A 24,168-nucleotide genomic window follows, 5' to 3' on the forward strand; every position below is an offset into this window, starting at 1 on the left:
TAACAAAAAAACAGCTTCAGTTTATTGAAAAACTTCAGAAGAGAGAATCAGCCAAAGATTATAGGGGTAGGGACTGAGTAATTACATCCATGAAGTGACCCTCTCAGAACTATTGCCTATGAAAATTACAACAAAACAGGATTATGGGAAAAACAGTGTTGAATGAATCCAGTGATGTCTTTTCCCCTTCATTAGCCCAGATAATTGGATGTTTACTGTATACTATCAAGTTAATAGTCATACGAAGCAGAATACCCTGAGTTCCTGATCCAGGTTTTCTACTTCACTGCCAGTTGCCTTCTCTGGAATTTCCCCTTCACCCTTTTCCATGCTCTCGGGTCGACTTGTAATATAGAACACGCTTGCTCCCACAAAATTACCACCAACATGTGTACGGACTTGCAGATTTACCCCAGCTGCACACCAAATCTGCCAGAAAAAATTATATCAACTCAGAATTAATAAACACGACATACAAACTCTTTCCAAACTGCAGGAAATGCGACATACAAAGTACACTCAGAATTTTACACAGTGGGAACAAAATCATGACTCCCAAGTGACCAACTGATGTGAAAAGAAATAAACAGGAGACACTTATTCTAAAGTTTGTCGCGCTGTTTCAACACTCAGTAACTGCCTCCAAATCCTAAAAATTAGGTAAGATTAAATACGATGTTCCAGAAATAACTTACTTTAAAACATATAAGATATTGTAGGTGCATCATATTGTGATTTATTAAATAGTATTAAAAATATATTAAAATTGGCCGTCAATCACAATATAAGATAATTAAAAGATTAAAATATCATTTTACGTTCCGTATCGAGTACTCGATTTACATGTGGAACATTTACGACATGTTTCGGCTATATATAGCCGTCATCAGGTGTTATGTTATAAACTTTTTAACTGAATTACTGATAAAAAAAAATGAAAACTAAAAATCATTAAAAATCAGTAATTCAGTTAAAAAGTTTATAACATAACACCTGATGATGGCTATATATAGCCGAAACATGTCGTAAATGTTCCACATGTAAATCGAGTACTCGATACGGAACGTAAAATGATATTTTAATCTTTTAATTATCTTATATTGTGATTGACGGCCAATTTTAATATATTTTTAATACTATTTACTTTAAAACCATGAATTTATATCAAGTAGCTGATGAGACATTTGAGTTGTACTATATTAAACAAAAGGGGCCTGGGCATTTAAGAAAGTACTGCATCGTCGTGCCACGTCTCGTATTTTAACTTCCAAGCAGTGGCATTAATCAAGATATGAACAAGTAACAGACTGTAAGACTACAAAAAATGTGTGAAATGAATGATACAGTGGTATGGACACAGGTATAAACGTACAATACAGTACTTCTGAAAAAAGCGAGACCTTAAAAGATTAATTGACTAGACGGAGATAACATGTGTGGTCTGTGCAACCGAACTCGCAGATCCTGGAAATTCCAACCGTACGCTTGTAGCCGTCCGTCATCCTTAAGAACACGGGCTCTCACCTGTCTGTACCGTTCTCGTCTCTCAGTTGCACGGCGAGCGGCGAGCTTCTCTGCAGATCTGGTATCCGTAGATAATAAGACTTATATTTTCTCAAAGTACTCCACGGACGCAATAAGTTAGTTACTCAGTCACCAACTTCGGGTTATAAAGAAGGGAGGTAATTTCTTTCCTAGCAAATGACGCTTCTCAAGGACTCCACTTCATTGAGTTTGTTATGGAGGTACGCAAAATCATAACAACCATTAACCTATTCGAAGACACTAGCACTTCTGGACATATGGAACAAACACCCCTACATCTTTGGTATGTTTTATTTTAGATTTACTTTTATTTTATTTTTATTTATATTTTATTGTTACTTTCTAACTATAATTTATATATTTTGCATTTTATTCTCTAAATTCTTTTATAAATTCTTTCAAATTCTTTAGTGTTTCTTTCAATCTTCTACTTACAGACCGATATGTACATCTAATAAAATTTAAGAAAAGACAACACCTTCGCCCAAAAATGGAAAAACAAACGTAATCAAAACATCACCAAATGGAATCATATTTGAGTTTTAAGTTCTTAGATATTTTACACCTGATGATGGTTTTATAAAAACCGAAACATGTTGTGTAAATGTTCCAAAATGTAAATCGATCAATCGATATGGAACATCAATGATATTTTATTATCTTAATTATAAGAAATTTTAAATATTGTGATAAGACGGATTAAAATAAATAATCATTAACCTGAAGTCCTGCATCCTGCACACTGTGTAAATGTTCAAAACTGAATTTTACTGTTCCTGTATATGAATAACATGATTCAGCTTAAGAAAGACAGGAGAATGGATATGAAGATTTGACAGTGCCACAGTTTGTATAGCACTTTCCTCCCCTGTCAAAATCACAGCAACTATGCCAGGTTATATGATTCTCAATATAAATGTAATCAGTCCTTTACAGACAGACAGAGGACTTCTAAATATACATATCTAGAATATGTAAGATACAAAGTGCTCCCAATCTGTTTTGCTGGGTTTTCGGACCTCGTCCGTCGTCTGACGTAAAAGTACACAGTGTTCTGGGAACTCATCTGTCCTCGTCTTCAGGTGTGGTGATAGGGACGGGCACATACTCTGTGGGGTCCGTCAGAATGAGCAAACCTCAATCACTAGACAAGGCCCCAAAAACTCAACAATCCAGATTGTATTACACCATTGTCAGAACCCTTCAGAATAGAAATGCTCACAGTTCGCCATCCATGAAGTCAAGACCACGTTTGCGATCATTTAGCGAGCGCTTCCTCGTGGTGGGCTCACAAGGTGCGTAGGTGCACTGTAGCGCACATTAACATAAGGCTGAAGTTTTCATTGAGGTCCTTCTGTTGCGCTGAACAAGTTGCTACAACTGAAAACAAACACAATTATCAGTCACTGTAAATTTTATTAACATTTGAAAAGAAAAATTCACTTTCACTTCTTCACAGACGTCGGCATCCCACAAACACTAAAAGATGCAAGACAGGCTTCAGGTTGTGTCAGTCCGAGGAACGTGCAATGCTGTACGTACTGACTGATGCCTGAAGCACAAAGAAATGCATGACTCACTTTTCAGAATCATAGGGAGGTGGAAAATGCAAACACACACACACATTAAAGTGCTTGAATTAGCGGTGGAGACAGAGCTCCATACATTCATAACTCTGGCAGCAATTGGAGGTGTCTGGTTCCGACTGCTTTGTATGCACACTAATTACTGCTTCCGAGATGCAATCTCTGTTTGGAGGAAGGGGAAACTTTATTAAAATACTGAATATTAAAACAAAGAAAAATGCTTAACAAATTTAACATAATTCTCTTTCAAAGAAAAATTAACAATTATTTATTTTAATCCGTCTTATCACAATATTTAAAATTTCTTATAATTAAGATAATAAAATATCATTGATGTTCTTGATGTGTAAATGTTCCGAAATGTAAATCGATCAATCGATATGGAACATCAATGATATTTTATTATCTTAATTATAAGAAATTTTAAATATTGTGATAAGACGGATGAAAATAAATAATTGTTAGAATATTCACAATATGACGCAATTACACTATCTTATGAAAGAAAAATTAGTTAAATGCAAATGATAACACACCAGAATACTGAATTTATCAAGTGTCAAGATATGCACATTTCCTGTCTCGCCCTCACACAAACAAACTTCTGAAATAAAATAATTATATGGTATATATGGAGCTCCAAAACAGACAAAACATGCAAAGGTGAAAACCTCAAATCTTATGTAAAAACCTTTAACTCTCAGCATATCCATAAGTCATCTAACCAAAAAAAAATAAGATTATCCTCCGCAGCACACAGAATATAAATCACACTTACAATTTCCATATGTGGTATCATTCAGACTGGCTCGAATCATCTCTGTCCAGCGAACGGCTTCCTGCATTTAAATTAATCGTTCCTTGTACTGGTTCCTTTCCGTTAACACTCGCGTCATTTCTACCCTCATGAAAAGCTTCCTCTGTGCCATTGGGACATCCTCCTGCTTGCAAGAGAAACAACATTTTTTTGATTCCCAGAGCAGTTTTTTTAGTATTTAGAACACATGAGTAAATTTAACACTTTGCTCCTCTTTGACAGAACATATTAAAATGGCACCGTACCTCTTATCATATAAAAAATCGGTCTAATCTCATTTAAAATTAAAATACTCAGTAATGAAACAAAACTGATGGCGCCACGAAGCAGAGATTTAAAAGGAACAGGCAAAGTGCTTCTAAAAAAGAACGACACACATACTTCGTCATCAGATTTGGAAGCCTCAGCTGTGTGTTCTGCTTCTTCACGCACTCTTTCCAGTTCCTCCTCCAGCTCCTGGATTCGTTGTCCCAGCCGGCCCCTTACAGCGTACTGCGACTTGAATTCCTTCCGCAGAATTTCCTGTTCACTGCAATAGCAGAAGTTCCGTTTCATTTGTGTCAAATAAAATCCTAACACATGAATAATATACATACAGGTCAGAAAGAGAGAATCACTTACAACAGTAAATGACCAGGTGTTTGCTCCAGAAGTGACCTTTATAACAAATTAACTAATTCTCTGTTAACACAACCTGAAATTGCAACATTGATAATAACAAAGCTTATCTCTAGGCATGATCCTGAACCAATTCCATTTGCCTAACACTGCCGTAACTTATTTCCTTAGGATCTAAAGAGCAGCTTTAAACAATGAAGATTTCCGTCTTCTGGGTTGTTGCGCTGTGTAGTCTGGTCGATGTTAACCAACGTTTCAGAGGTCATACTGCCTCCGTCATCAGGGCGATGAGTATGAAGATTTCCGTCTTCTGGGTTGTTGCGCTGTGTAGTCTGGTCGATGTTTACCAACGTTTCAGAGGTCATACTGTCTCCATCATCAGGGCGATGAGTATGAAGATTTCTGTCTTCTGGGTTGTTGCGCTGTGTAGTCTGGTCGATGTTTACCAACGTTTCAGAGGTCATACTGCCTCCATCATCAGGGCGATGAGTATGAAGATTTCTGTCTTCTGGGTTGTTGCGCTGTGTAGTCTGGTCGATGTTAACCAACGTTTCAGAGGTCATACTGCCTCCATCATCAGGGCGATGAGTATGAAGATGTCTGTCTTCTGGGTTGTTGTGCTGTGTAGTCTGGTCGATGTTAACCAACGTTTCAGAGGTCATACTGCCTCCATCATCAGGGCGATGAGTATGAAGATTTCTGGGTTGTTGCGCTGTGTAGTCTGGCCGATGTTAACCAACATTTCACAGGTCACACTGCCTCCATCATCAGGGCGATGAGTATGATTATTTCTGTTTTCTGGGTTGTTGCGCTGTGTAGTCTGGTCGATATTAACCAACGTTTCAGAGGTCATACTGCCTCCTTCATCAGGGCGATGAGCATGAAGATTTCTGTCTTCCGGGTTGTTGCGCTGTGTACTCTGGTCGATGTTAACCAACGTTTCAGAGGTCATACTGCCTCCGTCATCAGGGCGATGAGTATGAAGATTTCTGTCTTCTGGGTTGTTGCGCTGTGTAGTCTGGTCGATGTTTACCAACGTTTCAGAGGTCATACTGCCTCCGTCATCAGGGCGATGAGTATGAAGATTGCATTGCTGAATATGGAATGTATTTATAATAATATGCAATGAAAAATTTAATTAATTGAAGATAAGCGTGTTTTTTAAACCATTCCAGAAAATTTTGGGACACACTGTGTATATCATCATTCAAACATAAATATTTTGTCATCAGACAAACTAGAAATAAATTTTGATTTTAAAAGCATTCAGGCCACCACAGCAAACAATTAACCCTTCTACTGTCAGGCTTAGTGTTATAGCTTATGTACAATTGATCAACCTTTTACACAAGAAGAAGTTGTAAAAAAAATCTGTCAATTGATTCCAAATGTATGAAGGCGCAATGGCCAACAAGATGCAACAGTATCATAAAATAAGAAAAACAACAAAACCAGATAGAACACATGCTAATAAAATCCTCTGAGGTCATCAGGTGCGTAAAATGGTTAGAAGTCTCCGACATTTCGCAGACCACCTGTCCTCATTTATTAACGACTGCTGCTGTGAAAGCTACGCATTTTATATAAAACACGTGTATTCTCATGCCAACTAGCGACATATGTGACCTACAACCAGTAGAAAACCAGCTTCTAGGAATGCAACTGCGACAGACAGAGAAAAGTTAAATGTAATTCCTGATTTAAATTTCTAAGTAATTCCAGTACACTCACTTTTTTTGTTTTGCTTCTGCCAATTGGTGAAACAACGGTTGTCATCAGAGCTTCTACATCTTCCAGCCCTGGTGTAGACTCCTTTGTATCAGGGCTGAATCCATCAACCCAACCGCCTCCTACACAAACACATATCAATTATTACGAAACAAAATCCAAATACAGAAAACTCCACCTGACACACTTCCTCATCTTAAATGTTAAAATAGTTTGAATCTAAAACTGTCCCACATCATATCATTCCATTTAAAATGCTTGTTGTGGATGCACGTTACCAACAGAAGTGCCTTTAAGTGTTTCCTCATTTTTGTGTACTAAATAAAAACTTTCAATTTGTTACTCGTTTTCTAACATCTGAAACAGCGTTAGTTCATATGTACCACTTAGCCATCTTGTACAACTTTCTTCTATAAAATACAGACACTTAAAGCGTTCTAAAACGAGGTGGCTGGGAAAATATATGGACCTAAGGAGATCTAAGGGGGCAATTTAGGACAATGCATGAGCAAGAACGTCGTGATTTATAGGACCGTAAGTCACCTAGAAGTGTTAAGATAGTGGAATGAGGGCGACGATGGAGGCAGTAAGCACCTATGAAACGTCCGTCGATTTCTGCAAGAATACAGTCACCTTCGAACATTTTATAAACTGTAAATGGCACAAAAATGAACAGTTGCATTAATAGTGAAATAATTACACTCACAAGATTTTGATAAAAATGATCCTAACTCTTCATTCTCCCCCCTCCCAAACTTGTGCCCCTTTTTTCTATTTTCGAACTCTACACTCGAGGGTTCACTGTGATGCTGATTTTGCTGACTTCTCCCATCGATACATGCCCAAATCATTTGGTTTTCACAACGTGCGATACCATAATAGCTACAAAAAATAATTTCCCACACACACGCAAGAATTTTAAATTTGAAAATGTTTTTCACTGTGCCCTTTGTGTTTGGTCCTCTGATAAACATAAAATAATTTTTATGATCTCAGCAGCGTATCTGGTATACATGAGATCGGTTGCCCCATGACGTCATAAGATTTCAGTGGAACACTGAGCTATTTAGCGAGTGTATAATTGAAATTTATTTAGTGAAAGAATGGCCTAAGCTGCATGACAACTGAATGAACTGCGATGAAGCAAGTTGGTGGGGGGTGGCTCTAAAACGCACTTCGATAATAGAATCTGAGAGGAATTCAGCGTTGCAATTATCATTGCATTACAAAACTCTAAATAGTAATTGTTCTCTTACTAAGTTGGCAACCAGCAGGTTGTTCTTATGTTTCTTGCCTTAGTTTGGGTTTAATCTCTAACTTTCTTGTACTCAAAAGTCTCTTAATATCAGTTTGGTTTATTTATTGATTATCTACCGACTGGTCACGCTGGGAAATGACTCAGGCGTTACGATAAAGTGATTATGAACATAAAACGTGTTTTAATTGTTTAAAGCTCGAATATCATATGAATTAATATATAAAAATGCACTTTAAACGTAAAAAAATCGTAATGTTTCCGCATTAAAATAATCAACTTGTTATTCCGTTTTAGGGGAAAAATTGCTGTTAATCTTACGAAATCAATAAATAAACTCTGTGGGAAAAATGCAGAATTATTGATTGTTAAAGTGGGTTGGGATCGCGTGGCAGAGGGCAACTCTTCTTACCGAGGTCAGTATTTCTGAGCAAATCATCTCAAATCGTATTCCAAACCCTCTTCTTAAAACATTGGACCACACGCTTTATATAACCATTCACATCCTAACGACGAAAATCATTTCAATCCGAAAGGTAATTATATGTACCGGCTCATTTAAAAGTCAGTAACTCTTGTATTTTGAGTTCGTGGTTTCGTGTGATTCTCAGTGCAAACATCGATCATTTCCTTAAACAGCGTTAACCGGTCGATCTTCGCAATGGTGAGGTGTTGTGTTTTCTTCGCGGTACGGGCTGGATTCTTAAATGTTACGTAGATTAGTTTCGGCTTCAAAGGTTTAAATATTATAAATCACAATGAGACTTTAATAGTATACGGTATGTCTACTTTTATTAGAAAGGCTATTGCTACTTCTTAAACATGTAAAAGGGATGAACACGTGCGTTCGACGTACGGTAGAAATAAAGGCTTGGTATTCGGAGGGGCGGGAGGGGTAGAAGACATGGAAGTATGTACTACCCATACTAAAAACATCATGTTCCAGCGGCAGTACTTCGAAGCTCGTTGTCTCAATTCGTGTTTCGGTAATGTCTAGTACATTCGTTTGTCTTCATTCCACCCGCAAGTGAGTGACGTAGGCGAAACGCACGGTTTTATCACGACTACCGTGATATAGCAACTGTGTTATGAGTTATCAGCAGAAGACCCGCATTTCGTCTCAAAGTAATTTTTCTAACATCGTTTGTCATTTGTAATGGAAGATCACACACGGAGTGCCCGAGGAATGGTAAAGCCTGAAGGAAAGTAACCTCTCGGAAGACGTACGAGTTTGTTGTTCATTAAACGATGCTGTGAGCAGCGTAGAATTTACAGCGTCGAATAATTGGACGATCAAGAATGAACTAATTCAAAAGGATATGTAGAAATCGGCCATGGCTTGATTTGAAATATTCCGGTAACGAACTGAAAGGACTGAGTTAACATCAAAAGCTTCAAGGTTTAGATTTGAACCAGGGACTTTTCGAACACGAAGTGGGAGTGCCAATTACTTGGCTGAAACGTTCAGTACCTAAGCTTTGATAAGAAGATAATATTAAAATGTATCTTTAGACTCGTGATAGTGACATGTGGCGGGCTCTTGTGAACACGGCAAGTAACCTCCTCTTTCCGTGAATGAAGTGAAGTATTCAGATCAGTTGGGCGTAAGTGTTGTCGGTTCAAAAATGGATTCTCCACCACCGCGAAGTTGGTAATTCTGTTAATTTCTGTGGCACACGGGAGACACATCACGATCACCAAACGTGGGAATAATTCTACGGACCGATGATTATTTTTCTGGCGTAGGAAAATTTGCTCGTTTGATGGAAAACAGGTTGTTACTGCTGATGATTCCAAGGCCGAAATGGCTTTTATAAAAACATATTCTGTCTTGGAAATCAGGCATTACACTGGAAATGTGGAAGAAATGAATAGGGCAATCTAGACAACGTTCTTCTATAAACTGTCCAGCACTGAAGATCTTTTACGAGCCTCGTTCGAAAGCTACAGAATTTTGGTGTTGGTACCAAACGGCACATTGCCTGCTTAAGCAATGAAAGTATCCAAGATTTAGGGTTTTTGACTGACGCAAAAGAAAAGTCTATCAAAGTATGTTCATGTCTGTACATGACATCAAAGTGAAAGTCGTGTACAGTAGCGAGTATCACAGACAGGAGTTGTTGGATTAAGTGTAATCAAAGCTGTTACTTCAGGTCATCACTTTTAATGACTGTCGTATTAGTACCTTGGAAACTTGAATGTCGAAACAGGAGGTTCTATGGAAGAGGGCTCAAAGCAACAGAACGCTAACGAGAAGCTGATAAAGACTGACTCAGAGATGGAGGATGAATCAGAAAGTATTGTAATTATTGACATTAAATTTATGCGAGATATAAACTGACATATTAAGAAATACGTGGCGATGACTTCGTAGTTCGAGTAACATTTTAACTAGAACTTCAGTGACGTATCACTCGATAGAGATGGATATGACTTGAAATCCGGGGATTTTATCACAGCATTCACAAGAGCCCGCCCCCAGGCTCTGTCATTAAGTCAGATTAATCCAGTTCGCCCCGTGTCTCCTTAGTACTCTTAAGATCCATATTAATGTTATCCTTCCGTCTATGCTCAGCTCTTCCAAAAGACGTCTTACCTTCAAGCCCGTAACAACAATTGTGTACAGCTTTCGTTTTTGTTTGAAGTGACCAGAGAGATATTAAATGCAAAGAAACGAGGAAGAATCTCGCGTCGTGGCGCCAGTCCGGACAGCAGAGACGCCGTGGGGCCGTCTTCATGTTCTGTTCGGCGACCGGATTCAGATATTGAAGACGATATCAACTGATTCGTGCCTTCTCTGATTGTACGCCGTCATGCGATGGAACACGGTCTGTCATTAACATGTCATGTCATGTCATACGCCTGCCCAATAGGCATCGATGTGTATACGGGCAGTGTTTTCCCTGTCCATAGGGTTTCCTTGCCTGCTCCGTGACGTAGAGGTTGAGTAGGTCCGGGTATCAAGTATCAGCTGTCACAGTCGCACGAGAAGCGACCAACCAGCGACGTATACAACTACAAGGTGACCAGAAAGTCACGCAGTAGCGGTATTTCAGTATACAGACAACTCCAAGACGTTGTTAGTTAAGTGTATCTTGCATTCCTGAGCTTATCGTATACGTTAGCAGTCATTTTAAAGTATTAAAACCACGTATAAATTATCATATAGTAACTTTCTGATAATTATTGTAATAAATACATTTTTAAAAGTTTATTTATTTAAATCTTACAATTATGTTTGGCATTTTGTTTTATAAGGAACTGTATCTATTGGCGACTTTGAGAAAATTTGAATTAACCCTTTGAAGCCGAAGATCTCGTCTGAATATTATTTATGAATTCAGTCCGTACCGCGAAGAAAACACTACACCTCACCATTACGAAAATCAGCTGGTTAACCCTTCGAAGCCGAAGATCGTCTTCATAATATTTACGAATCCAGACCGTACCGCGAAGAAAACTCTTCACTTAACCATTAGAAGTCGAATCAGGCGGTAACACATAAGATTTAACAAAAGAACATCCCGGTCAAAGCCTTAATTGTGACGTTCGTAAATCGAAAGTTCGTAGACAGAGAGAGTTGCCTGAATTTCGATTCCATTCGATTAGTAAACAGAAAATATCGCTGTGAGTGAAACAAAAGCCAACGCAGGTCGCGTCATGTTGTAACCTGCTCGCACTAGTTCGTCAGTTGTCTTCAAACAATCGAAGTTCGAAGGGCGTCTTTTTTTACGAGCGTAAAGAGTGTTCATTATCGAACTCTATCTGGCATATCGATCTTAATTGTCAGAACGAGTTTAGGGATGTTTTTTTATCGATTGTCCTGTACGAAAAAAATGAACAGCGTCTGGTCTGGTGAACCATTTCCGTGACTGAAGAAACTCTTCACCGTATTGCATCAAATACGTGGAAGAGGTTAACTCAACGAGGTGGACATTTCCAGCACTAAATATGACAATGGTTTTTGTTTTGTGGTTTCATTGTAATTTGTTTTTTTTGAAAAACAGAACTTATGTCAGTTCTGGGTTGCGTACGCTCTGACATCCATATTATTGTTATATGTGGCAATCCGACTCGTGTTACTGGTTTTAACTAATGCGACAAGATCTGCGAAATGATGTACGCGTTTCTCACAAAAGAAGTTTTAAAATGTGACGCTAGAGGCAGTCCGGGCGTCAGCTGTAATCCAATTTCCTCGGTGCCTGTTCGCTGTTTGCGAGTTGTATTGGATTCTGATCTTACTACACAAGCGAGCATTGACGTACGTAGTACGTCATATAGCTTGATGTTCCTGCTTTCACTTTTAGACTCTCTCAACGGAGAGAAAGAAGCATTTTGAACCCGGTTATAGTTTTCCGAAACATAAGCTCGTTCTGCTACGGTTTCACGTAGCATTGATACCCCTGCAAATTACGCAACTATACTTGCAGTCAAATATGATGGTGGATTTGTGCGCATTAAAATTGTTAACCTCTTAAACTTAATTTTTACTTCACGTTTTCATACAATATTTGTTATTAAGTAACTCCATATAGTACAGTCTTCGTTGTAAGCTGATAGTCGCTCAGCCAGCCAGAAAATGTTCATTTTTATGGGAAGTGAAGAATTGTCACTGTCTTCACAAAACCACAATTTGACCTGTCCCCCGCACACAAAGAATTTCCTTAAGACCCACTTTAATATTATCCTACCAGCTCCACCTGAATCTGTCGTGTTGTGGAACAAAGTAGGTGCATTACAGCAAGGAACGGAACATATGACCTCGTGTGCGTAGTGCCGATTGAAATATAACAAATTTTAATTGCATTATAAAATAAGGATAATTAGCTGGGCGGGTCATATGGCACGCGTAGGAAAGATGAGAAATGATTACCTTGAGGGAACAAAACACTCGAAAGACGTTGGTGTGGAAGGGAAAATATAATATTAAAACGAACTTTATAGAAGCATTGTTCTCAGGTTATTTTGGGGTGGCGAGTTACTTTAAAAAGAGCAATAATATTGTTGTTTTTCCATTAAAGGATGTTACATTTCGAATAAACCGATCGACTATCAGCCCCTCAAGAGAGCTTCGCTCCATGTCGTTTGACAGTGGGCAGTGTTATCGGAAGTCGGCACGCAGCTGTTTTAAGAAAAGTGACGCAGGGAAGGTTAGGTTGAATTATTCATCTCCCATAGGCGTACGTCTCGTTTCAGCATTTAATGGTGTGATTAAAAATTCACAGTATGTCATGGCCTTTCGCTTAAATTTACCGTATATATATATATATATAGAGAAATGTTTTAAAACGAAATCTAATAAACGAACAGCTTCTTATTTTAAGTACAGTGAACATTTTTAACAAAAAAATAAGCATATAATTTGGGGGAAAAGTCTTAGGTACACACATGACCCTCCCCCTTCCATCTCTTCATAAGAGCTCATTCAGGGCCACAAAATATTTTATATATATATATATATATATATATATATATATATCACCAGTATTATCAGCACATATAGGAAAGATTGGTATGAACACGTGACCAGAATGCCTCCACACAGACTACTGCTCTATGAACCATCAGGAAGAAGGAACGTGAGATGACCAAATAAACGGAAGGACCAGCTATTATTAACCCAAGCTCTTTTCCAGAGCATAGGCCTTTGTTTTTTGATATGTGTGCATCGATAGCCACGGTGGTCTAGCGGTTAGAACGCTGGCCTTGTAATCCTGGGGTCTCGGGTTCGAATTTATAACTTGTGTTGGGCAACGCCGAGGCCTAGGCAACACGGAGTTTTCCTCCGTGTCATCCCAACAATTACACAGAAGAAGGCAATGGCAAACCACTTCTGGATCATCTGCCAAGAACGTATATGAACAGGTCCCAGTCCGAGAAAAGGATGGAAGGATCCTGTTCATATGGACCTGTCGTCAGACAGAACACTAAATAAATAAAAAAAAAAATGTGTGCATCTTTGAGTAGTGAGTGACCAGCCCACTGACTCTGCACAATTTCTACTCAATCCTGATTTTGACAGCCACAGCCATCTAGTAGAGAATCAGGAGAGACTTGGGTGAGAAATGGCAACTTTTGCTTACGAAACATCTCGCCGGCTTCATTTCCCCCTCTGAAGGAAGCTGTCCTATGGATTTTTATCGCCCTTAAAAAATCCATCATTCTCGGTCACGTTTGAACCCGCGAACCTTGTGTCAGCGGTGAGCACCAAGGGTGACAAGGTTATACCATACTTAATTGAATTCTTCACACAACTTATCCCACAATTTTGTGATCAAAGACTTGGGTGCATAAATTGAACAGTCCATGATCAAAAATCCCGACTGCCTACATGGCCTAAACGTGAAAGTGTACTGAGCCGAAAACAATTCTTCCTATTCATAAGAGGCTCTTAGCATTTTCTTCAAGCTGAAAATTATATAATAATGCACAATTTTTTTTGTTACAGCATTCACTCACCTCAGTTCACGATCTTCTGTAAATCTATTTAAGTTCAGGACAATCCAACGAGTCGACGCGTTACTCCTTAAAAATGCCGACGGCCTCCAGACGCCTTTCGCTGGACACACGTTTCTCTTATTCTGCAATAATAATGATCAAGCAACTTTGGAATGTCTCTTCTGGAACGAGTATAGTGCATAGTATTAAAATTATATTAAAATTGGCCGTCAATCACAATATAAGATAATTAAAAGATTAAAATATCATTTTACGTTCCTTATCGAGTACTCGATTTACATGTGGAACATTTACGACATGTTTCGGCTATATATAGCCGTCATCAGGTGTTATGTTATAAACTTTTTAACTGAATTACTGATTTCTACTAATTTTAATGAAAAGAATGAAAACTAAAAATCATTAAAATTAGTAAAAATCAGTAATTCAGTTAAAAAGTTTATAACATAACACCTGATGACGGCTCTATGATAGCCGAAACATGTCGTAAATGTTCCACATGTAAATCGAGTAATCGATAAGGAACGTAAAATGATATTTTAATCTTTTAAGTATCTTATATTGTGATTGACGGCCAATTTTTAAAATATTTTTAATACTTCAGTGAATTCATCTGAAATAGTAAAATTAATATGATCGATGGCTTTGTGTATAATATCTGCCAATGGAACAAAAAGGCTTTTTTCAAATGGTAATTTTGGTGCTCTCACCCTCTGTATCCCAACCATAAAACATTTTTGATTCTATTTTTAGTGTGTGTGTGTGTGTGTGTGGGGGAAGGTCCTTATATTTGTGAATAAAGAAAAATTGTAGACAAAAAAAGATTTTAGCAATCTAAGAGAAAATAGATAATGGCATCTAGAGAATTTGAAACTTGTGCATTTACAGAAAGTATCAATATGAAAAATATTTGAAATACTGATACTGTTTGAATTTTACAACTGTTATCAATATACTTTTATGAAGTTTAATACAGTTTTTATATTTCTCAAACTGTGGTTCTGCTTTTCAGGTACATTCTGTTATGACACAACATACTCTAGACATTAACAATTAACCCAATTACTTTCTCACTGTTCAAACTAAACCAAAATCATTAATTCTAAATGTCCACACAAATTTTGAAACAGACAGAATCTGAAAAAATGTGAATGGACAGTAAACTTATGATTGTAACAATGACAATAGCGTACTATCTCTGTCCACTCAAAAAGTTGTACAAACTTTGTTTTATTTTTACAATTTTTTGGCAGCATGTTTTAGTTCATCATCCGGTCCCTTGACTTTTTACACAAATTATAATTTTACATTATTTCGGCGCATTAACTGAATAGTCAATGTTGCGTGTTTCATATTCTCTACATTAAAACATTATAAGAAATTAAAATAAATTCTGAGTCATCTTACATTTATCTTGAGCAGTAATCATATATCATTGCTATGTATGTGTGTACTTGGACGCACATTTATTCTGTTGTTAAAATAGTACCTCAACATGATGCTTAAATATCGCATTACGACCCTTAGTGGTAACTGTTAAGAACTGGAGGAGGCGAGGAGAACGAAGATGTAGACTGCCGAAGAAATGAAACGTTTGATTGGTGACAAATCGACATGTCTGTGGAATATTTTTGAAAAATCATACAGAGACAGACCTAAAAGTCGGGTCACGGCGCAACAGACACATTCAGATCGCAATGGCCGTACATCGAAAATATGAAGTTTCTCGAGAGAAGTATGTCGCTATTTCTTCTATATCTGTCGACGACATTCTTAGTAAACTCCGTAACTGGATGAGATCTTCCACCCACAACTCCCTGACAAGGCGCGAATATGCCCCATGACTACTACGCCGTGAAATCCAGGGCTTCACCCAAACTGTTCTCCGTCTCCTCCTCTTCAAGAGAATTAAATTTACCGCAGCTGCCGCAACACGTTGCTGTTCGTCTGCCATTCCAAACACACTGACCTATGGCGGCTCCAGTTCTTTGTCAACTCCATGTAGAGTTCCGTTAAGTCTCATTATAGCCACTCTCAGTGCCTCGCCGTGTAAATAGCCATGAGAGAAGCTCGACATTTAGAGATATATTTCGCTCAATTCAGAGAATCTCTTAGGCTGACAGTAGCAACATTCTCTCAACGTCCGAACACCCTCCGATACCTCTCTCCATATACATGACTGAAGACCAACTGCCGGTCTCAACTCTCGCCGTGTAAACGTAGCATTAGAAATCAGACGGGAAGGCAAAATATTTTGAACCGAGAAGTAGCAAGCATTTCCGGATTTTAGTCTCCTCCTAACTTCCTCACGAGGAAGTTAGGAGGAGAGGAGCCCTCTGTGTGTGTCCAAGGTTACTTCCATCCTATAAAAGGTACAGTTCAACATAATGATGAAATCTTTGTCCAATATTCCTAAGCGCAGTTATCATCAATGCAGAAAAATAACAAAGTAGGATGTTATAAAGCCAATACTAAAAACTACAGTAAAACCTCCATAGTTTAGACCAGGGGTGGCCAAACCGCCTTGAATATTTTTCCGGCCCGCGAGATTCGTCACACTTTTACAAAATATATTTATTTTATAATGGCCAAAGTAGTGAAAACCAATGTATTAAAAAAATACATTATTTGTGCATCCATATATTCAAAAATTATCTGTCGAAATTATGAGAAAAAATTAACTTTGATTTTAAAATAATATTCTTGCGAATATATGACAGATATTGCCTCTTTTATTCATTATTATTATTATATTATCTATGTTTACATGTAAGAATAATAGTAAACACAATAATAATAACTCATTATGTTTCAATTTTTCACTCAAAAAAATGTCTATAGTGTATCTAAATCTAATATGGGGATACGTAATTTTATATGTGGCCCGCGGAGTTATGATGCATTTCCAAAATGGCCTGAAAGATCATTTGGGTTGGCCACCCCTGGTTTAGACTATACAATAATCCCCAATAGTGAAATGCTAAAAAATTATAAAAAAAACATGATATATTATTAATGTTGTCATTCTGAGTTACTTTCCGTGATTCCCAAGCATTCCGTAAGATCTCAGGACAGTACAGAAAATTAACACATAAACCACAATAATATTCTGGGAAATTAAATATTTAACTTTGGAGAAACAAACTACTCAATTCTGTTCAGTGAAAACAGTTTCACTTCCATCATAACATGTAATCACTTTAGTAATATTCGCTCAAGATAATAAATTTTGGTTATAAATATAGTTTTCAAAATATAGCCTCCTGAACGATGGTCGTTTCTTTACATTTCTGATATAAGAAAGCAACTAACACAATCCTGATATTGCCTTCTGCATTGCGAAGCTATACAGACTTTTAGGTAGATACCAACACTTCAGAGGAATATACTGCCTCCATCTGCAGAAATGAAAATGGAGGCAGCAACCTCAACACCATGAATCTCAAATGTCAACCAACAAAACACTCTTCAGTCTCACCTCACAAATGATGTAAGTGACAGTGTCGCCTTGTTTCAATTTCCGTCCAACATGCCGATCAAGTCTTAACGCCACCTGTACGTGGGGCGAACTGTTCTTGTCTGCGTACTCTTCTGGATTCTTGGTGAGCTGCTTTGTGGTTGTAAGCAATGTCAGAGGCACTGGGTCATTCTCAGTCTCTCCAGATGCCCATGGATTTTTGTGAGAGTCTCTCATCAGCTTTTTGATCTGACAGGATCTGCTGTAGAATGTACCTGACAAGAAGATGAATAGTGACACATACTAAACTATTTAGACAATTAGAAACTGACAGTTGAACGAGCACGATTAAACATGATACGCTGAGTTCACTGCAGGTTTAGAACTAGCATTAGCAGCAAACGTTGTATTGCTCCCACTAGTTCTTTCTCACTACAAACAGCAGTCATTTTTTGACAAACATGTAATTGAAGATTTCTGTCTTCTGGGTTATTGCGCTGTGTAGTCTGGTCAATGTTTACCAACGTTTCAGAGGTCATACTGCCTCCGTCATCAGGGCGATGAATATACATCTTCGCCCTGATGACGGAGGCAGTATGACCTCTGAAACGTTGGTTAACATCGACCAGACTACACGGCGCAACAACCCAGAAGACATAAATCTTCATACTCTGATGACGGAGGCAGTATGACCTCCGAAACGTTGGTTAACATCGACCAGACTACACAGCGCAATAACCCAGAAGACAGAAATCTTCATACTCATCGCCCTGATGACGGAGGCAGTATGACCTCTGAAACGTTGGTTAACATCGACCAGACTACACAGTGCAATAACCCAGAAGACAGAAATCTTCATACTCTGATGACGGAGGCAGTATGACCTCCGAAACGTTGGTTAACATCGACCAGAATACACAGCGCAATAACCCAGAAGACAGAAATCTTCATACTCTGATGACGGACGCAGTATGACCTCCAAAACGTTGGTTAACATCGACCAGACTACACAGCGCAACAACCCAGAAGACAGAAATCTTCATACTCATCGCCCTGATGACGGAGGCAGTATGACCTCTAAAACGTTGGTAAACATCTACCAGACTACACGGCGCAACAACCCAGAAGACAGAAATCTTCATACTCTGATGATGGAGGCAGTATGACCTCCGAAACGTTGGTTAACATCGACCAGACTACACAGCGCAATAACCCAGAAGACAGAAATCTTCATACTCTGATGACGGAGGCAGTATGACCTCTGAAACGTTGGTTAACATCTACCAGACTACACAGCGCAACAACCCAGAAGACGGAGATCTTCATACTCTGATGACGGAGACAGTATGACCTCTGAAACGTTGGTTAACATCGACCAGACTACACAGCGCAACAACCCAGAAGACAGAAATCTTCATACTCTGATGACGGAGGCAGTATGACCTCCGAAACGTTGGTTAACATCGACCAGACTACACAGCGCAATAACCCAGAAGACAGAAATCTTCATACTCTGATGACGGACGCAGTATGACCTCCAAAACGTTGGTTAACATCGACCAGACTACACAGCGCAACAACCCAGAAGACAGAAATCTTCATACTCATTGCCCTGATGACGGAGGCAGTATGACCTCTGAAACGTTGGTAAACATCTACCAGACTACACGGCGCAACAACCCAGAAGACAGAAATCTTCATACTCTGATGATGGAGGCAGTATGACCTCCGAAACGTTGGTTAACATCGACCAGACTACACAGCGCAATAACCCAGAAGACAGAAATCTTCATACTCTGATGATGGACGCAGTATGACCTCCAAAACGTTGGTTAACATCGACCAGACTACACAGCGCAACAACCCAGAAGACAGAAATCTTCATACTCTGATGACGGAGGCAGTATGACCTCCGAAACGTTGGTTAACATCGACCAGACTACACAGCGCAATAACCCAGAAGACAGAAATCTTCATACTCTGATGACGGACGCAGTATGACCTCCAAAACGTTGGTTAACATCGACCAGACTACACAGCGCAACAACCCAGAAGACAGAAATCTTCATACTCATTGCCCTGATGACGGAGGCAGTATGACCTCTGAAACGTTGGTAAACATCTACCAGACTACACGGCGCAACAACCCAGAAGACAGAAATCTTCATACTCTGATGATGGAGGCAGTATGACCTCCGAAACGTTGGTTAACATCGACCAGACTACACAGCGCAATAACCCAGAAGACAGAAATCTTCATACTCTGATGACGGAGGCAGTATGACCTCCGAAACGTTGGTTAATATCGACCAGACTACACAGCGCAATAACCCAGAAGACGGATATCTTCATACTCACCGCTGTGAGAACCTCAAGTCTTACAAACATGTAATTACCTGGACATTTATTTATCTCTAAGAGGAAGTTTTGCATATTCGAGTGGATCACCAAGGCGTTTGAATATTAAAGTAACACACTGTATAAAGTATTAAAAAAATTTAATCACACTTAGGCATGGGACAGATGCCTTCTGAGTACGAATCAAGAGTTAAGTTCACTTTCCATGATTATCGTGACCATCAGGCAAACCACATTATTCAATCCCCATTATTTTTCTCTCTCCTTGACAAACACCTGCAAAATCTGATGTCAAACAGCACAAGCACTTTTATAGTGGCACAGGACACATACATAAAAGAGCATCAAAAACTTTCACCAATTTTTGAAAGCTTCTCCTTGGTATGAAATGAAATGAAAGAAACACATGGTGTGATGTAACTTACTTGCCAACTTCAGCAGACAGCTGTGACCAGTCTCGACGCACAACACCCAGGCCCTTCAGTTCTTGCCGCGTGATGAGCTCTCCACTGGCGAGCCCAGATATTGTGACAGCAACATGTACTTGAAGACACCATCAATGTCAAGTTCCGCTTGCCGATATAGCTCGTTCACTTCTGCCTTGATCTGCGAGAAGAATGGAAAGGAAAGCATGAAAATTAATGCCACGCCGCTGGAAGTCACCTCATATTCAAACGTCGTGCGTCACGTGTTAAATGGGAAATGACGCCGTACGGAACGCGTTTCACACTTATGAGGATAAACATTACATTACATCGTTTATGCCAATTTAAAAATCTCAAAATTAGGATAGGCAATTGTGCAGGTAATTCTGATGACTCGTGCACCTTCTGAGTGCAACATTGTGCACTATCAGTTGTCGTAACATGCAATTTCTCATAGCAGTTCCTGTATAACAAACAGTGAAAAAAGGATAAAACAACTCATAACTCACATGGCAAAACAAATACATAAAAATGCAGATAATCATCATATTTGAACATCAAACTCACATTAATGACCGTAGGAAGTTAGAAAGAATGAGTTTGGTGTAGCCTCCAATCCCATGTTTACGCCAAATGTTATTACATCCATTCAGCACACAGACTTAACCTTCGCGGGCAACAGCGCCCACCTTTGGCAAAGACGCCATCACAGCGGATTGTCATCCCACCTAACAAGTTTGAGCATTTGTCATGTTAGTAGTACCAACCGTGGGAAATTAAAACGTACGAGTCTGATGAAGTCTCCGACGGCTCAATGCGTACGCCAAATTTCACAAAAATTTCATAAGGCAGAACAAATAGTTTATATGACCACTGAAACACACAAAAACAGACAAGCTGAATGTACCCACAAGGTGGCCTTTGCTCACGCTGAAGCATAACAAACAGGATGGAAGAATGAAAATGTTGTTCAAGGCCTGGCCTTTATAAACGAGAATCACGTCTTATTTGGCTTGTCTGTTTCTTACTTTGTGGCCTATCCTGACGACCTGGTCATAATCCAAACAGTTTGTGTTGATCATGATAGAGTCTGTATCTCCATAAATAACCTGGAAGTTCATTTTCTCCGTAAGATCCTTGGTGTTCATAAAAATCTCCCGGCCTTTAGCTAATAAAAGGAGGAGGAAAAAAAAATAAAAAATGAGTCTGAAAACTATAACACCAACTAAAAAATTCAGAAAACTATCCCCTGCAGTCGAGCCATTTTTCCATACAGGCACGTTTCTGCAACCACATATTTGTAATTCAATTTGCAGTATTTACATCACAATGAGATTCTTTTGCTTCTGCCTCAAAATGTTCTCTTAATACTACGAGGCGCGTCCCAAAAGTAAGTTTCCCACTCGTCCCACAGCTAGCAAACCTTATATTGCGCGAAGCGACTGTGCGTATGTGATAGAGCAATGACGTAGCATGGCGCATGCACTAACGGCACGTCCCGCGTTCTCACAGTAGCATCGTTGCAGCTGTTGAAGATGGAGGTTCTTATTCCAGCTCCCGCCGACTGTGAAGTGCGGTCAGTGATAACGCTAGGCCGCACACGGCTCGACGGACAGCAAGTCTCCTGCAGGAGTTCAGCTGGGAGGTGTTTAATCATTCACCCTACAGCCCGGACCTCGCTCCCAGTGATTTCCATCTTTTCCTACACCTCAAGAAATTCCTGTCCGGTCAGCGTCAGCGTTTTGAGAATGACAGAGAGGCGGAGATGGTTGTCACACAGTGGTTCCAATCCCAGGCGGCAGACTTCTACGACACAGGTATTCAAAAGTTGGTCCCACGGTATGACAAATGTCTCAATTCCGGTGGCGAATGTGTTGAAAAACAGCTGGACACTTGCTGTATCTGTTGCAATAAACATTTGCATGAAATTGTGTTTTGTTTCTGTAAACGGCCCCAGGGAAACTTACTTTGTGGACCAGCCTCGTATATTCTCAGAAACATCTACAAATTGTGACACAGACTACAAGAACAGATGTTTAAATATGTGTAATATAAACATTTCAGTTGCAAAAACCCCAAAGAGTTGTGTCACAAGTACCTGACTGCAGATTTGAATGTATTAAGCAATAGTTACAGAATACTACTCATGGGAAATAAAGGAATGATGTTAAAGCAATCACAAATATTTCTGAACATCAAATGTTGCCAATACCTCTACAGAGCAACTACACCACTGCAGAAAGTTGAACAGTTACATTCAAAGCTTTTCTCATATTCTACATCTAACATGTAGGCAACATTCTACAAACCCGCGACCAGCGCTGCAAGTGGCTTAGCGTAGAACCGAGCGTGTGAAAACCCCTGGCTGTTAACTTCAATGCCATCTGACGAATGTTACACTGAAACAGGACTAGAGTACAAGATCTGTGGCTTCTTCCCCAGCACTCACTAAACCTTACAATTTACGTGTTCAACATTCTTTGATTAAACCAAGTAGGATGAGATGGTCTCGACATGTGTCGGGCAAGAATAAGATAATAAAAACATAAAAAATGTTAGCTGGAAAACTCAAGTATAGGTGAGAACTAGGCAGGTATAGGGGGAAAAAATATTAAAATCAATATTAAAGAGACGAGGCGTGGCTCAGGACGGGATCGATCTACGTCTGACACTGCCGTAAACATAGAAAAACAAAACTGGAAACTGCTACTGAACTACTCAAGGTAGAACATAACACTGTTGAGGCAGTTCACTTAATTAGCTAAAACGATGTAGCATTTGAGGTTTTCACAGATTTCGTTCTGAAGACGGCTGTCCTCTGGGTTGTTGTGGTCTGGAAGAAGTTTACCGACGTTTCAGAGGCAGCAAAGGATCTATCAAGTATTAGTGAACTTCTACTATACTACACGGCGCAACAACCCAGAAGACAGTCAATCTCTAACTAAAATGATCTCGATGTCTACAGATAAATTATTACCGACACATCTGATCATCAGTATAAATAATGCACTGCATATGTTCATAAATTATATCGCTGATAAAGATCATCATCAGCATAAATATTACTGTAGATGCATAAATTATTTTTCAATTAACTATGCAAAATATGAACTATTTCATCAACTGTCTCAGGTAATAATCCTTAGGGGGGGGGCGTTTATATTATGTTAGGTTTTGTACAATAAAGTAGAAGTTATACTGGAATAATAAAATAAATTAAATAGTATTAAAAATATATTAAAATAGGCCGTCAATCACAATATAAGTAATTAATCAGTAATTCAGTTAAAAAGTTTATAACATAACACCTGATGACGGCTATATATAACCGAAACATGTCGTAAATGTTCCACATGTAAATCGAGTACTCGATAGGGAACGTAAAATGATATTTTAATCTTTTAATTATTCTTATATTGTGATTGACGGCCTATTTTAATATATTTTTAATACTATTTAAATAAATCACAATATGACGCATCTACAATATCTTAAAATAAATTAAATTTGACCAGTAATTCCTGTTCTTGATGCCCCAAAGAACATGTTGAAGCTGGTTGTATTACGAGCATATTAGTAAGGTTTTTTCTGTTTTACATTACAGAGAGAATTTTTTGCTGATGCTCCATCTATGATGACAGAAAAGTAAAATTATTAACACTGAGTAACTGTTAATTCTCACCTGCATTTTCACATCTGGGCAAAGGTCAGGATTCTTCATCGACTTCTTGACCTCACACCGACTTTCGACTAAGTTACGGATTTCTGTCGGAAGGATCCCAGCTTCCGGCCCAGGACTTGGCAGCTCCTGTGACATTATCCAATAAGTATATAAGTCCATTCATGTTCAAATTTGACTTTATATTATAAATAATATACACAATACATATAATGTGCACTGTATAGATGTAAAATTGTTT

At 38.8% G+C, this 24,168-nt stretch overlaps 1 long non-coding RNA gene and 1 pseudogene across 1 annotated transcript; one reads left to right on the plus strand and one right to left on the minus strand.

Annotated features, from left to right (window-relative positions):
* On the minus strand, positions 1-24,051 carry LOC147870715 (DNA polymerase alpha catalytic subunit-like; annotated as a pseudogene).
* Positions 14,126-24,151, plus strand: LOC147870716 (uncharacterized). The gene is made up of 2 exons (XR_015533226.1): positions 14,126-14,699; positions 23,853-24,151. It is a non-coding gene; the product is annotated as an uncharacterized LOC147870716 (long non-coding RNA).
* The last annotated feature ends 17 nt before the right edge of the window (positions 24,152-24,168 follow it).

Source organism: Zootermopsis nevadensis, unplaced genomic scaffold (assembly GCF_977971745.1).
Source record: "Zootermopsis nevadensis isolate Lab colony 2312 unplaced genomic scaffold, Znev_1.0 Znev_ptg000210l, whole genome shotgun sequence".
Lineage (NCBI taxonomy): Eukaryota > Metazoa > Arthropoda > Insecta > Blattodea > Termopsidae > Zootermopsis > Zootermopsis nevadensis.